Source organism: Eptatretus burgeri, chromosome 13, assembly GCF_056783735.1.
Source record: "Eptatretus burgeri isolate ZD-2024b chromosome 13, Ebu_testis_v1, whole genome shotgun sequence".
Taxonomy (NCBI): domain Eukaryota; kingdom Metazoa; phylum Chordata; class Myxini; order Myxiniformes; family Myxinidae; genus Eptatretus; species Eptatretus burgeri.
The window spans coordinates 67,739,649-67,757,217 of record NC_140973.1 but is presented as its reverse complement, the minus strand read 5'-3'; the positions used below and the strand labels follow the sequence as shown (position 1 = coordinate 67,757,217).

At 44.3% G+C, this 17,569-nt stretch overlaps 1 long non-coding RNA gene across 1 annotated transcript in view; it reads right to left on the bottom strand.

Moving 5' to 3' along the window:
* The window catches only part of LOC147014703 (uncharacterized), a 103,606-nt gene extending 88,472 nt beyond the window's left edge, over positions 1-15,134 (bottom strand). The window contains exon 1 of the long non-coding RNA XR_015050865.1: positions 15,034-15,134. This is a non-coding gene — a long non-coding RNA (uncharacterized LOC147014703). The remainder of the gene's footprint in view (positions 1-15,033) is intronic.
* Positions 15,135-17,569: the final 2,435 nt, after the last annotated feature.

The window sequence follows — 17,569 nt, the reverse complement described above, 5'->3', positions numbered from 1 at the left end:
AGGCCATTCGGCCCATCATGCCTGCGCCACACCAATATCGAATTTAATAATCTGTCAATACCCTTTCCCTTCATGTGCAGCCTTTTGGCTGCTACACTGTACTCATTTCACCAACCTCAGAAGGATGACAGGCTGAGTCAACCCCATGGTGTTAATTCAGCGGGAAAAAGGGGCTTGAACTCAAGACTTAGGATGAGATAAGATGATGAGATAAGACTTGAACTTAGGATCCTAAGCCACCACTCTAAACGCGAAGCCAACACCAGGTATTTTAAGTAACAAAATGGCCGTCAGTCGGCCATATTGGATCTGATCTCGAAAATAAATTATTGCATATGTAAGTCGTCATTCGTTATCTGTGCGCCAAGTTTGAACAAGATCAGTCAATGTCCGAGAAATTGTTGATGACGTGTTCAACATTGGGTTTTTAACAACTAAAATGGCACCAGTCGGCCATCTTTGATGTAATCGCAAAAGAAAATAATGTGCTTATGTGCACCATCATGTATTGTCCTCTTGCCAAGTTTGAACAAAATCGGTCCATACATTTCTGAGATATGGCTGCGGATGGACGGATGCATGGATGGACGAGACCCAATAAATAAGCCCCCGTTTCGGACTAAGTTCAATGAGGACGAATAATGTGTGAATGCAACTCTGGACATTTATAAGCATTATAGCTGAAATGCAATAACCTTGAGAATCTCATAAACCAAGCCAAATTTCAAAATTTAAAACGACAAATTAACCTTTGCAGAAGTCCAACTGCTAAAAAAAAAACAACCAAAAGTGTTCATTTGTCAATTTGCACATTGCTTGGCACTCCTGTCAATGCGGACGGTGTTCAATATGACTGTGCTGGCTTAACAAGTGATTAGCGATTGGTTTAACAACATCACCTGGAGACACCTTGAATGTCAAATAATGTCCGAATTAGACAAACTAGTGCATGCCCATAGGTGCGTGGCCGTACGTGCAAAAAAAAAAAACAAAAGAAAAAAATTTCAAACCGCGTGCCACAAACAACTGCACAGGCCATTCCTTCGGTCTCACGTGCCCGTACGTGCGTGCCCGTACCCATTTCTTCTGCACGGCGCCTTGCTTCGCGTCCAGTGTTGTCTGCCAAGCGAGCAGTTCGTTCTTCATCCGTTTCTTCTGCACGGCGCCTTGCCTCGCGTCCAGTGTTGTCTGCCAAGCGAGCAGTTCGTTCTTCATCCGTTTCTTCTGCATGGCGCCTTGCTTCGCGTCCAGTGTTGTCTGCCAAGCGAGCAGTTCGTTCTTCATCCGTTTCTTCTGCACGGCGCCTTGCCTCGCGTCCAGTGTTGTCTGCCAAGCGAGCAGTTCGTTCTTCATCCGTTCGAGCTGCACGGCGCCTTGCTTCGCGTCCAGTGTTGTCTGCCAAGCGAGCAGTTCATTCTTCATCCGTTTGAGCTGCAGGACGCCTCGTCTCACGTTCAGTGTTGTCTGCCAAGCGAGCAGTTAGTTCTTCATCCGTTTGAGCTGCACTACGCCTCGTCTCACGTTAAGTGTTGTCTGCCAAGCGAGCAGTTCGTTCTTCATCCGTTTGAGCTGCACGATGCCTTGTCTCACCTTCAGTGTTGTCTGCCAAGCGTGCAGTTCGTTCTTCATCCGTTCGAGCTGCACGATGCCTTGTCTCACGTTCAGTGTTGTCTGCCAAGCGAGCAGTTCGTTCTTCATCCGTTCGAGCTGCACGATACCTTGTCTCACGTTCAGTGTTGTCTGCCAAGCGAGCAGTTCGTTCTTCATCCGTTTGAGCTGCATGACGCCTTGTCTCACCTTCAGTGTTGTCTGCCAAGCGAGCAGTTCGTTCTTCATCCGTTCGAGCTGCACGATGCCTTGTCTCACGTTCAGTGTTGTCTGCCAAGCGAGCAGTTCGTTCTTCATCCGTTTGAGCTGCACGACACCTTGTCATGCGCGTTGCGTTGCATGTCAAGCGAGCAGCTCGTGCTTCATCAGATTCCATTGCGCGTACATGACGCGCAGCTTCGTTCCTTTGCTGTCGTAAACGACGATTGGATTGGGGAATTGTGTTTAAGAAAATCGAGAAAGTACAGAAATCGAGAAAGAAAGAATACAGTAATCGTCACTGACCGGATTGGGGTATTGGGTTAAAGAAAATCGAGAAAGAAATCGAGAAAGTACAGAAATCGAGAAAGAAAGAATCGAGAAAGAATACAGTAATCGTCACTGACTGGATTGGGGTATTGGGTTTAAGAAAATCGAGAAAGTACAGAAATCGAGAAAGAAAGAATCGAGAAAGAATACAGTAATCGTCACTATCCGGAAGTGAAGTCCTCACTGTCCGGAAGTTCACATATGGCAGTTACGATTATTCGCAATTTATTTTTAATGGCTAATTATTCAATTAGCGCCAACGTATTTTGCCTTTTCCCAATGTCATCGCAAGGAAAAACACAAAGAGAAGAGGAAAGAGGAGGAAAAAAAACGTGCAAAAAATAATTTACTTCCTGCTTCGGAGCATACCAGCTCACTCTGATGTTACCCAAATTTATGCACCGTCTAATATGAAAACGATCATAACTTGGGGCATTGTTTTTATCTATAAATGCGCATAAGAAATCGAGAAATTATTAGAATACACGAAGTCATCACTATCCGGAAGTCCGTACGATGTAACCCGTAATGGGGAACGCGGCTGAGGTTCCCTTCCCACATCGGCCACGCCGACGCAGCAACGTGTCTTGTCATTGGTTTGGTAAATAAATGGCCATAACTTGGGAAGCACTTGTCCGATTAATATCAAACCTTGAAAAGGCACATCCTCAGGTCCTCAGCAATATAGCTGGCAAGTTTCAATTAGATCGGACCAGTGGTTGTCGAGAAACAGCGGTCACAGACACACACACACACACACACACACACACACACACACACACACACACACACACACACACACACACACACACACACACACACACACACACACACACACACACACACACACACACAAACACACACTGCTGGAATTATACATAGATGAACACACTTTCGTTGCAGTTGGAACTGCTGCTGAGGTCAATTCTGCAGTTAAAATTTTGAAGTTTGAATCAGGTTCAAAGATCCCAGAGCTTATCACATGTGCAGAAATTAAATAAAGCAATGAACACTGGCATCTCCAGGCATTTATAAGCATTGTTATGTATCCAGTGAAACAGTAGAAAGACCATAATCTGAACAGAGCTTTGGTGCTGCCGAAGTAGTCTCCTGGACTATTGGCTGCAATCCTGGATGGGTCACCACTCTGACACAGGATACTCAAATGGCTCAATCATCCCACCAAGCTGGTACTCATTTTGCCGAGCTCAGAAGGATGACAGGCTGAATCAACCCCACCTGATGTTAATTCAACGAAAAAGCAGGATTTTAACTCAGGACCCTGGGATCCCAAGCCCACCACCCTAACGATTAAGCGAACACCAGGCATTTCCACAGTGTGAAGCCGAGAAAAGTGTGACGCAGTAGCACCAGCCCAGAGGGGAGACCAGTACTCCTTCAGGATGTGGATGAAAGCTTTGCATGTATGTGGTCAGGAGCTCAGGTGTGCCAAGGAAGGACTTTGTATGATGGAGGATGCCCAATCGGAGACTGGCTTTGGAGGGCAGTTTGGAAATGTGGCTTTCCCAGGAAAGATCAGGATAGATAGTGAGACCCAGAAGCTGAATGAAAGGACTTCTTCAAGAGGATTGTTGACAAAGTAGATGGGGGGGGGATTCAAATGCTCCTTTTGGAGAGACATCGTGACATTGTGAGATTTTTCAGAATTGGAAAACATGTACCAAGTGTTGCACCAGCTTTGATTTTATCCAGATCTGCAGAAAGTGAAGAGGCTACCACTTGCCGATCCAAGGGATGACAGATGGTACAGCAGAGGGTGAAGTCATCAGCAAAGGGATAAAGCGGATTTTCCAGAGAGTCAGAGAGATCATTGATGAAAACCAGGCAAAGCACATGGCACAGAACACTGCCTTGGGGAACTCCAGCCTGGACAGAAAGAGAGGATGAGAGAGATCCATTAAAGGCCACACATTGACTGCGACAGGAGAGTAAGTTTGCAAGCCATGTGTAGAGATTCCATAAGATACCACAGGAAGAGAGTTTAGTGAGCAGGGCAGGGTGCCGGATCATATTGAAAGCACGCGATATGTCTAGGGAGATGGCTCTGATCTCATCTCACATTGAGGACTTCCATCCATTGTTGGGAAAGCAGAAGTATCATGTCCAGCGTAGAGTAACCTGGTCTGAATCCAAATTGATGGTCGGAAATCAGGCCTTTGGAGAAGAGGAAAGATTTGATGTTGGAAGTGATGATGGATGTGATAACCCTGCTGATGATTGGGATCAGGCTGATTGGTCTGTAGTTGCAGGGATCTGTTTTTGCACCGTTTTTATGCAGAGTGGAAATGTTTGCTGATTTACAAGCAGATGGCAGATGACCTTGAGTAAATGAGAGGATGGATAGAGCAGAGAGAGAGGGTAAGAAAGAGCAACAAAACATGTTTCTATTAAACAAGGGCTGATGCCGTCTGGACCGGTTGCAGAGTCAGTCGAGTTTTGACAGCAAGCTCACCACCTTGTTGGGAGAAAAGAACACAGAGTCCAGGAACAGCTGGGCGTGACTGGGTAAGGTGGTAAAGAAAGTGATGGGTTTGGACACACAATTTAGAAGCAAACACTGAATTTAGGCATTCAGCCTTTTCGTGGACAGTGTCAGCTGTGCAGCCATTTGGGGTAAGGGAAGGGATGAAGGCAGAACAGACACCAGAAACAGACTTAACTAGAGGTCTATCAATTACGGACTGTTTGAACGTATGTCTATTAATTACTTATTGTACCTTGACTGCGTCGATGAATTACATTTATTAATTACAGACTATTGAAACACCTTTTAGGCACTTCGACCTTGACAGCCCTTATACCTTTTTGACCCCTTACAAACAATTTTGAGCTTTTAAGTTCCAGTATACCCCCTCAGAAATTTTCAACCTTTACGCTGCTTATACCCTAACCCTAACCCTAACCCTCACCCTTAACCCTATGGATGCATTGGTCTTATTTAGTTATTTTAGACCTTTTAGACCTTCTAAGACAATTTAGACCCATTATCACCCTGAAGACCTTTACACCCATTCGACCACTTCGACCCTATGACACACATTAAACCCTTTTTGGACCCTTTAGACTCATAGATCCTTTAGACCTGTAACAACCATTGAAAAGTACCCTTTAGACCCCTTATACTTTTCAGACCTTTAAGACCCCTTTGATCCATTGACCTTATAGAGAGCTTGGACTCCTTGACCCTTGATACCTTTTGGTCGGATTTTGTGTCCAACGAGCGGTTGCTGAGAGAGACTCGGATGAGATTTGTTACCTGCATAGTCCGTGAGCGTCAGCTGCGGCTGTATGGACATGTGGCTCGTTTTCCTGACGCTGATCCTGCTCACCAGATTCTCTCAGCGAGGGAGTCTCATGAGTGGAGGAGGCCAGTGGGCCGACCACGTGCCTCATGGTTGCAGCAGGTTGACCATCATCTCAAGGAGATGGGGATGGGCCTGGCATCTGCCTGGGGGATGGCCAGACGGAGGCCCCTGGAGTACCGGCGGAAAGTGGACGCAGCGACGCGCTGTTCTGGCACATGCTCCCATACCTGACCTGACCTGATACCTTTTAGACCATTAAGACTCTATAAGGCCCCATTTCACCCTGAGATACTTAAGATCCCTCAGACCTCATAGAAACTATGGACCCTGTTGGAAGCCTGAGACCATATAGAACCCTGAGACCATTAAGATCCATAAAACGCTGTTACAACCATTTGGACCCTTTAGACCTGTAACTACTGTTGGAACATACCCTATGGACCCCTTAAACCCATTGGAACTCTTTGGTATGACTCAGTCGGATAAAATACTCAGACCCAGACTCAGTCGTGTAATGGTTGGATAATTCTCTCCGATTGTGGGAGGTCAGCAGTTCAAATTCCGGCCGAGTCATACCAAAGGTTCTTAAAATGGTACGTGATGCTTCCTTGTTTGATGATCAGCATTTGAAAATGACAGAGCACCAACAAACAACCATATCAAAGCCCTTGATGGGCATAATGGCCTTCTCCGACCTTGATCTTCCTTATAAGGGAACTCATATTTATTTAATCACTTACTTCTCCTCCTCCCCTTTCTTGAATAAGGGGTGAGGTCCGATGGCACCAAGCTTCTGCCCTGCCTTGATGACGATACTCCTCCACCTCCCTCTGTCCTCAGCCAACTCTCTCAACTCTCCAAATACCCCTACCTTACAGATATCCCTCCGCACACAATCCTTCCATCTCAACTGTGGTCTATTTAATCACAATACACAGAATATTTTTTGGCATAATTTATCAATCCAAAAAAAAAAACATTTCTTACCAATTGTATACATATATATATATATATATATATATATATATATATATATATATATATATATATATACATACATAATACCAGTACTTAAAAGGGAAAATGGCCTTGTCTTACACAATTGTGAATAGCTTGTTTATATAACTTTTTAAGGCCCATTATAAGTCAATACGTAACTTTCATAATGACGTAATCCACTCTAGATTGCTCGGAGTGCATGCGCAGAAACCCCTCGTAATGGAAAAAAAATGGGGTGACCTGGACGTATTTCATGGCTCTCAGATAAGGATATTAAAATGAAACGACTAAAAAAAAACTTTGAAGGAAGCCAAAACTATTTGTAAGCATACCTGCGAGAAAGGGGGGGGAGGGGGTTGCCTCTGCACAACAAAAGAGTTGGAGCACTTCCTGATCAACTCCTCTAAAAAGTTGATATTGTTGCGGATCCGTGGTGGCGGGATTCTCACCCGACTCTTGGTGCCACCCTCACCACCGCCGTCTCCGGGATTTATAACGCCGGCCGGCTCGGCACAGGCCACAGGTCACGCGTCTTCAATCGCGATACCAACGTAATCCTTGTACCTTACCAGTTGGGGAAATAGAACCCCCGGTTACAGACTGGTTTTGTCAGATTCCGTGCGTTTTCTGCCAGTCTGGAACCATTTTGGTCTTGTATGCCAATCGAACGGATCGTTCCTCGATGCGACACAAATGAATCCATAGCGGCAACTTCATACGAACCAAGCAGATTTATTGGGGACCATCGGGGAACACAACACAAGCAAAGCATTCACAACAATGGTTTTATTAACAATCCTCAACCCGTTCTTAACGATGGAACCACGGACTACAGGTTTCGAGGGGGTCCCTACTGAGATATGCCTTATACAACACGTGCAGACAAAGACAGAGTACTTGGAGATGTCTCAGGGACGAGAGGACAGTGTCAAAAGCACGAATGTCGCTCGCAACAGGCGGATGTCCACGGATTTGAGCCCCAGCTCGAACGCGCCGCGTGGCAAGATGGCGGCGCCGCACTCTTTCCTTTCTGCACCGCACGCGGTCTCCGCGCCCCCTGACCCCGCGTAAGGTCGACGATGGGCTTCAGCTGATTTCTCTCAAGGTCCAGCGTACAAATCCAAGCCTGGCCTGTTCTCCAGACAAGGCCCAAATCGAGGTGCTGGGCTCCGGCAAGCGGGTCGGCAAGCGTGTCGAGCCGTTGGTGTGAGCAGGGACCGTCAGAGGCTCCGTCGTCTCCTTTCCTGCCTTCCCGCCTCTAGCACGACTTCCCAACTCCATCCTCTCAGTTTCTGTCTGTCGAATCACCTTTTCTTTCCTTTTCCACGCTCGCCTCTCAAAGCCGGCTGCTGTCTCTCTCACGGCAGAATCCTCGATGTGCAGGCAGGTTCAGCCCTCTCCCGGCAGATCCAACACTGTGCCTCCTTCGTTTGCTCGCTTCGAAGCCACGAGCGCGCCTCAAAAACCCGACCATTTTCAAAACTGAGAACACCTTTTCTCTCTCGTTCGCTCCTTCGACACACGAGCACACCTCTCTCTGCGAAGCCGACAAACTCCTCCCCTTAGCTTCACTTCCTCCTTTTGGCCACACCCTTTCAGCCGACTGGGCGGGGCCTCGTCCAGGATGGGGAAGAAGAGGAGGGAGCTCTCGTTCCACCACCACACAAACAATAATACAGCCTCTTATACCTCCCGACACACATGCAACGTCCATTTTACCACACAACCTAGCTAAACATGCATTTAATGGGGGATCTGAGCTAATCCTATATTTAGTAGTCCAATAAGGGCCATTTCCGTAACACTATGTTGCAGTCCATACCACAAAAACTACCGCCAGTGAAAGGCTGAAGTTTTATTGACATTTATTGTGTTCCTATATTCTCGTGAGTCCAATTTTCATTCAGGAACAGAACAATTATGGTTTACCATCTTGAAATTTCCACTCTTTCGTCGAAATGCTGAAAATTCTGTTATAAAAAACCATTTGAATCACAGATTTTGTGCTGAGTTATGGTAGGTTAAAAGTGCCTGTCAAGCAGAACCAAATCAGTGGAAACACATACACAGAGCATGCGCCAAAGGCCTCATTTAGCATTCATATGTCATATTTGAAGCCCCATATTGATAATTATCACCTGTTACCATCGTGAAAATGCTTGTCCTTCTCGAGTTTACCATATACCTTGAAGTTTTTTTTCATTGTTAGTCATCTTTTAAGGGATAAAAGTACATACTACTACATTGTCGTATTTGTAGGAATGGTTACATCCCACGTCCAAAGTTCACCAACTGGACAAATCTGATTCCAAATGACTTGGCGGCAGAGAAAAACCCGCATGGACAATTCAGGCACCCTTATCCAATGCCCAATTTACTCAGACAAGTAATAAATTATTGAAGCGTCATCTGGCAGGTCATGAAACTTTTTAAAGACGTTTTATCGGAAAATTTTAATCCCTCGACTTCGATAAATTGCCATTGGCTCTCCTTGTAACAGTAATGATCAATAATGGGGCAGGTGTCAATCACACGTTTTCCCTTTTCAAAGTTGAAGTAGTGAGAATAGCCTGGTGGCTTATGAAACCAATATAATGAGATGGCCAAAAAACCCCCCAAAATTTGCGTTGATGATAAAGATAGGTTGTCAGGTTACAAAAAAAACGCACATTTGGTATGACAACCAATTTATTGGAGGTGAGCATCTGAAGTAGCCATACAGCCTAGTCATGCCCCTGGATGGAACTGCTAATTTGGTTATCAATGGGTCCAACCTGCGTACATTAACCATCAAAATCAGGTGCAACAGTTTATCAAAAGTCTTACGAGAACAGCAAAGCTGTTACTGATCAATACCATCATTGCAAAGATGTGACACCATCCCCAGGTGTGCACAGACAACAGCTTTCACACAATGGATCAGCAGGACCACATGGAGCTTCCTCCAATGAACACAGCATTCACTTTCTTATTACGATGGAACATTTGATTTTGATTGGCTTAATGACTAAGGTGGCTGGCTTAAGACCTTACAGTCCAGAGTTTTAGCACTTGTTGTGCTGTTAAAATAACACCTGGAGGGTTGACTGTGCCTGTATATTTTTTGTATACATCGTCGAGGCTCATGGAAGAGCTACTACGAGTACACTCAACGGATCAGGACACAACAGGACAAAAGGAACAGCAGAGAGAGTGGGGAAACACCAATAGCAAAGTTGAAGGCCAATATCAAGGCAGACTTGGACAAGCAATGGGTGTTGGGAGGAATGGGGGTCAGGATAGGATGCATGGGTTAGACAAGATGGATGTAGAAAGAAACTCAGGAGGAAAAACTGGAAATTTGGAAGGAGGAGGGATTGGGGTGGGGAAGGGAAGGGCAACGAGGGCAGAAAAGATCATGGTTTTGTATTGGGGATGATCTGAGATGGTGGTGAACAGCTGTCTTGAAGACCTGGAGGGAAGAACGACATTGAAAAGGATGTGGAAGTTGGTTCCACAGGTGGGAAAAGAGGAATTGCATGAATGGAATTGAGCAGTAATCATGGATTTAGGTGGTTTTACCAGAAGGGGGTTGATGGTAGACCATGTGTGCCCTGCAGAAAGCTGACTTGGGGGTGGGTGGGGGGGTTCAGAGCACGGAAAGAGCAGACTGTGCAAGACCAGAACAGAGGCAGTACTAGAAAACAGAGTGGCCACTGCCGTTTCTGTGATGGTGAAGTGATAGATAGATCCATGGACTCAGCTTCAGCACAGTAGATTCCAATAATCATGAAGGCCATGGTTTCCATGACATCAAGCTGAGCAAGATGTGAGGCAGAGGAGCTAGCCCAGAGGGGAGAGCAGCACTCCATCAAGCTGCAGATGAAGGCCTTGTATGTGGATAGGAGTTCAGGTGTGCCAAGGAAGGACCGTGTATGATGGAGGATGCCCAGGAGGCAGCTGGCTTAGGAGGCCAATGTTGAAATGTGGTTTGCCCAAGAAAGATCATGGCTGATCGTGAGACCCGGGAGTTTGAATGACTGAACTTCCTCCAGAGGATTGTGAAGAAAGTAGATGGGGAGGTGCGAGGGGGTTGTCAGACAGTCCTTTTGGAGAGAGATCGTGAGAGTGTGAGATTTGTCAGGATTGAAAGACATATTCCAAATGTTTGAGCATCTTTTGATTTTGTCAAGGTCTGAAGAGAGGGAAGAGGCCTGCAGCCTATGTGGCTGAAGGATGAGGGATGTCATGGCACAGGGTGGAGTCATCCTTCTGAGGTCGGTAAAACGAATACCAGCTTACTGAGAAGAATGAGCCTGCAGAGGAGTGTTGACCGTCGAGGTCCAGGACCATGTCTCCAAGCAAGGAAAAACTGCCTCGGCAGCCGATGCGTCTGATGATGCAAAGGAGTGGTTCTTCTTCTTCTTCTTTCCTTTAATCCACTTTAATGGGGGGAGTAAAACAGGTGACATACAAGTAGAAGTGCTCCTGAAAGAACAAAGAAACAAATCCAAAGCATAATCTTCAAGTTGCTCACTTTCCTCATCATGATCAGACAAATCATTCAAAGAAAATCAAAAAGTCAGAATTTATTTTCATTGTGCTTTTCATTTCTGGCCCTGACCAAAAATTTAATTTGTCTTCTACAGAAAAAGAAAAGCCTCGAGTGAAAAGGTAGCATTTTTTGACTGCTGGTTGCATCATTGGTTAGGGACATGGCTTTGCCACTGATGCAGTTCCCGTTTACCAGTACACTGGTGTTCATTTCACCGACCTCAGATGGACGGCAGGCTGAGTCAACCCCGTGGTGTTAATTCAGCGGTAAAAAACAGAGCTCAAACTCCGGACCCTAGGATCCCAAGCCACCACCGAGGATCCCAAGCCACCACCCGAACCGCTAAGCCAACGCCAGGCTTCACTTACTTATTTTACATTTCTATCGAAGCCAAACCTTTGACATCAACTTCATCAGGTTTGGGTCTCTATACTTGAGGTTCAATCTCAATGTCAGTTTAAAACACAAATGCTGGGTAGTTAGTGTGTTTAAACACCTCGTTACAGGTAGGCTGAATGGACTACACAGATTTTGCATACTACACGATGTTACACATTATTCAAACGAGAGCGAAGTCGATGGTGCGCCATCGCAAATCCCCACTCGCCCCATCTCAAGCAAAGTTGAAAGATGGCATAAAGTTCCGCCAGGTTTGACCCAATGTCAAATTTTGAGTAAATTTTTTTTTTGTCTTGGCCCCTGCGACCTCAAGTCCCCATCCTACCCCATAGTCACGCCCCAGGGGACGGGGCCAAAAATGATACTGTTCTTGCACAGTCTTGCCATGTGCTGATTATAACTACCAAGTTTGGTGAATTTCTGAACAACCGTTTTAGGAGGAGATAGCGTGACGGACATAAAGACAGAGACGGAGCCGATTGCAATATCTCACCTTTTTTCAAAAATTGTGGTGATAAACATCGGAATTATTCCGAGTTTAAACCACAACCAGGATCTTATGTTAGGAGTGAGAGATCTTATCCATTTATTTTCTTGTGTTTCAAAGGCAGTTTGTTCATTCTTGGCCTTTGGAGACATCATTGGTCAACTTCAGGGAGAAATTCAGTCTGGGGCTCTTTTGTCTTACCATAATCTGTCTCGTCTTCTTTGTTTCTTATCTGTAAGCAGGATGGTGGCCTTGCAGTACTTCACCGGCTATATTATGGACCTGCCTCTCCTAAACTCGAGCTTGTACCTGTTGCTGCGTTTGAGCCTGGGGAGTAACTGCTGAAATCTATCTGTCCCGGTTCTTCCCAACATCTTTGTTCTTTATTCCTTCACATTTCTTTTGACATATCACCTTTCTCTTTATTCATTGTAATTCTTGATTTTTCTTTTCTTTTATCTCTTTTACTCTTTATTTATTTATCTATCTGCCTCGGAAAAGTAAATTCTTGCAGAAATTTTTTTGTTGGGCTCACTCGGCTGTGCCTGGATGAGTTTGAGGGTCGTGGCGTAGCAGCAGAAACCCGAATCCTATCCAGGTTCCTCCTGATGATTCCATCTTTGCTCTTTACTTCTTCGTGTTCCTTCTGATGACTCCAATGCCGTATTTGGTCTTCCGTTTGATATGGCAGCCACATCTCCAAGCTGGCTTTGAAGACTCGTTGCTACTTTGGAAATCCCTGCAGAGCAAAGTCCTTTCGTAGTGGTCGTCAGCATGGAATGGAATACAAACCCTTCCTCCAAAGTGTAATGAAGCATGGCTCCCCATTTTAAGCTGATGCAGTTGCTCCCCATCTTACTCCCACAGAGGAGGTGTCGTCTGAAACCCTTTGAGGCGTCTCTCAGCAGAGGGCTGTGTCTCACGATTTGCTTCTTGCTCACAACAAGCAGGATGGTGGCCTTGCAATATTTTCCTGGCTGGACTTGCCTCTCTTGAATTCTCACTCCTCTGCCCCACCACTGCACCTCCAGGTCACATATATTCTCCCAGAAGCCATGACCTTGTTACCCTCCACCAAGTCAAACCTTTATGCTAACTTCCATTCCTTATTCACACTTTTATCTCCCTATATCTGTTGCCTCGAGTTATTCCCTCCAAACTCTCAAGTGTGCTGCCCACCATTACCTCGTGATATGCCCCATTTCCATTATCCAAACTTTCCTGCAACTACTTCTCACAGGCAGGGTGAGGCATCAATGTGTGTGCCGTCCCACGGAAGGATGTTAACATGGGAGTCCCATCTGCTTACATTAGTTGGTTGGCGTTAAAGACAACACAGTGTCCTTCACGAAGAGTAGGTGAACTATTGCTGACAACCTGAACATATTGTAAATTCCTGCCCTAAGCAACAGAGGGTAATGCATCAGTGGCACAGCCGTGCCCACAGCCGATGATGTCACCCTGCAACCTTGTGCTTCATACGAAAGAAGAATAAGATGACTGCACCCGCTGAGACTGTCCCACTTCTCATCTCATGCCTGGGTGCATCCGTATGTTCTTGTCCTCCAGTGTCTCCTTTTGCCCCACTTTGTGTCTCCTCGCCCCCTCCCCGTTGTTCTGGTCTTCCATGAGCATCGATATAATATTAAAATGAATGAACTGAAATCAAATACAAAATCAAGAAAGCACCCAAATATGTAGTTATCTACCAGCAAGAATTCCCCAAGAGTTCATAACAGCCATTCTTCCATGTAGACAAAGTTACCTCGTGCATTGCAATTAAAATTTTGAGGTTTGATTAATCACAACACCTCAATGCTTGGAGGACGTGGTGCTGGACCAGTAGCACCCTCTGGTGGATTCCTCTGGACAAAGCATCTTTATTCAAACAGAAACTACTCACAATCATTTATGCAACAAGAAAATGGTTTGATGGAACAAAAACAAACAACGAATTGAGAACTTAACTTGGTCGAGTGTGTACCGAGTGCCAGGCTGAACAGTTTATATTTTGTATCCCAATGATGGGCCGGATCTGGATCTGGACTTGAACCAAAATTGAATCTGCTTGTTCTCGTCACCGAACCAACTCATCCACCTCGTTTTGTCATAACTCGTCCACAACTTTTTGAAATATGATGCTGGATATCGTTATTGGCCCGACATCACTCAATGGTGAAGAATCAGTGAAAAAAAACTCAGATCCAGATTCGGATGTTCACCAAAACCGAATAATTTCCGCCTTGTCACACACCCAACCTGTCCACCAAATTTCGTCCGACTGTCAACATCTGGTTTGAGATATCCTGCTCACAGATAGACACAAAGACAGACAGGAAGGGGCCCGCCATCGGTGGGTGGAGGAAATAACTCAAATTATCATGAACCCAAAATGTATTCGATACCATCTATTTACTGTATTACATACATTCCGGGAAAGAAGGGTTGATTGCCAAAATTAGAATTGAGAAAAGGAAGGCCAAGGGAGTTTGATAGCAGAGTGGAGGTTGCTGGGAAGAGTGAAGATAGAAAAGAAGAAATCTTGGAGAGGATAGGAGTAAGAGGAGATGGACGAGGTTTCTATGTTGCATATGTGAATGTATGTAGTTGGTGGTGTGGGGGTGTAGGTGGGGGGGGGGGGGCAACAGCTTCTGTACACATATAATAAATAAATAGATGGCCTGTTATTATATTTATTATATACAGACTACAAACATCGACAATGTCGTTTGTTTGTTTGATATAATTGAGTCGTCATGCATCACAGTGATGATAAAACTGAAATCAGCCCAAAAGTTTGGTTACAGGTTTTGGTGCAAACCATATATATATATATATATATATATATATATATATATATATATATATATATATATATATATATATATATATATATATATATATATATATATGTCTCGATCATTCTTTTGCCGTGGTGAGCCAACTGGGATACCAACGACATGATACGACACACCAGCGGCCATGAAACCATAATGATTCCCAGCTTTTCCAGATAAAAATAACAAATGATCACAAGCCCCTCTTGTCGCAAAATAACAGAAACTTTTCTTCAAAAGACTTTCCAGCAAACACTTCTCCGAGCAGACATTAACACAGCAAACAAAACACCATTAACCGGGACGCGTTTCTACCTGGCGGCTTTCCAAGATCAAGGTCGAACTGGGAAGGTGTGATTGCGGCAGGACGTGCTCGGCCACGTTACGCGCCACACCGTGTCATGCTGGAACGGTCTTGAGCGGTTTTCATGCCACGTGACATCGGCTAATTGCTGCTCGGCTCGTAATTCCATCCTGATGGGTTAACGACCACTCTGACCTCCTTTCTCGAGGGCGCACGGATTGGCGTTTCAAAGTTTATTATTGGTGACACCAACTTTGTTGTTGTTGTCATTGATGCTGTTGCAGCGATTTCATATGCCGACGATGTCGAAAAATGAGACAATTTCAGGTGTTCGCTCCAAAACTTCAGAGATGCTCCACGAGGAACGACTTCACTAATTAACGGAGATAACGGTTAGATATACCATCTGTTTATTACGTACGCATCAGGGTGGTTGGGGGATAAAATGGCAAAACTAGAACGGGAACTCGGAAGAGCGAACACCTCTGCCAAGCTGAACAGTTTACATTTTGTATTCAACTGATGGGTGGGATCTGAATCGGACATGAACCAAAATTTACTCGGCTTGTTCTTTTCAGGTAGCCAACTCATCCACCTGGGTTCGTCATAATCCGTCCACAACTTTTTGAGATATTGTGGTAAATATCGTTTTTGGCACTCCGTCTGAAATGATGAAGATCTTATCACTTACAAAAATTCGGAACTTTAGTATCCAGATCCGGATTCGGATCTTCACCAAAATGTAATCAATTTGTCTTTGTCATACACAAAACTTGTCCACCAAGTTTTGTCCGAATCAGTCCATAACGTTTTGAGATATCGTGTTGTACTGTACAGTACATCGTTTTTTAGTCCCATCACTCAATGGTGAAGAATGACTTAATTTTTTTTTTTAATCGGATCCGAATCTTCACCAACATTGAATCAATTTCCTTGTCACACACCCAATCTGTCCGTCAAATTTCGTCTGGATCCGTCTCTAACTTTTTGAGATATCCTATTCACAGCCTAACAAACTAACAAGAAAGATGTCATGCATAACATGATACTTGCGAAAGCCATTAAAACAAATTGGACATTCAAAATAATTGGTGGTTGAACTAAATGAACAAATATGCAAATCCTCTTCAAATTTCAAGTCAATCGAATGAAAATTGTCAATTTTAGAAATTCAGCATATGTTGACTTTTTGGCATATGTTGACCTCAATAACACTTGTTCGTTGAATTCAGTGACCTGATATGCAAATATTCTTCAAATTTCAAGTTAATGGGATGAAAATTGAGAATCTTAGAAATTCCACCGAAGTTGTTGACCTTTGGCCTATGTTGACCTTTTGGTCCATGTTGAGCTCAAAAAAAATTAATAGGTGGTTGACGTCAATGACCAAATAGGAAAATCCTGTTCAAATTTCTAGTCAATCGATGAAAATGAGGATTACATAAATTTGACAAAGTTGTTGACCTATGGCCTATGTTGACCTTTTGACCTCAAAAACTATCGGCTCTTGTGAATGACGAACTGGACCATGTGGTGAAGTTATGGGAAGATCGGTTTCAAATAGTGACCTCGAGGCGATTGACATACAAACAAACAAACAGACAGACAGACAGACAGACAAAATGAAAAAAATCACTCGTAGAGTGACACTTTGCAAAACGGAACGGCACTCGGTAAAGCGAATACCTCCACCAGGTTGAACAGTTTAAATTTTGTATCCCACTGATGGATGGGATCTGAATCCCGACCTTTACCAAAATCTAATATGCTTGTGCTTGTTAAAAAATACCTGATCGAACCAACTCTTCCACCAAGTTTTGTCATAACTCATCCACAACTTTTTGAGATATTGTGCTATGTATCATTTTTGGCCCTATCTCTTAATGGTGAAGAATTAATTTAAAAATTCTAGTCGTCAGATCCGGATCCGGATCCGGATCTTCACAAAAAAATCTAATCAGTTCGTCCTTGTCATACACCCAACCTGCCCACCAAATTTCATCTGGATCCGTCCACAACTTTTTGAGATATCCTGCACACAGACAGACAGACAGACAGACAGACAGACAGACAAATAAACAGACAGAGAGGGGTGAAAGCATAACCTACTTCACCTTCGGAGGCGGAAGTAAAAAAAGAAACAAATGAAAAATCACTCATAGAGCGACACTTTGCAAAACAGCACAAAGTAGAATGGAACTCGGTAGATCGCATACCTCTGCCAGGTAGAACAGTTCACGTTTTGTATCCCACTGATCGGCTGCATCCGAAACAAAATATTTTGGCCTATTTTGACATTTTGGCCTATATTCACCTCAAAATTAATAGGTGGTTGAATGCATTGACCTGATAAGTAAATCCTTCTCAAGTTTCACACCAATCGGATGAAAATTGAGGATTTTGGAAAATTTGGTCCAAATTGGCTTTTTGGCCTATTTTGACCTATGTTCACCTCAAAATTAATAGGTGGTTGAATTCAGCGACCTGATTTGCAAATGCTCTTCAAATTTCAAGTTAATCAGATTAATACTGCGGATTTTAGAAATT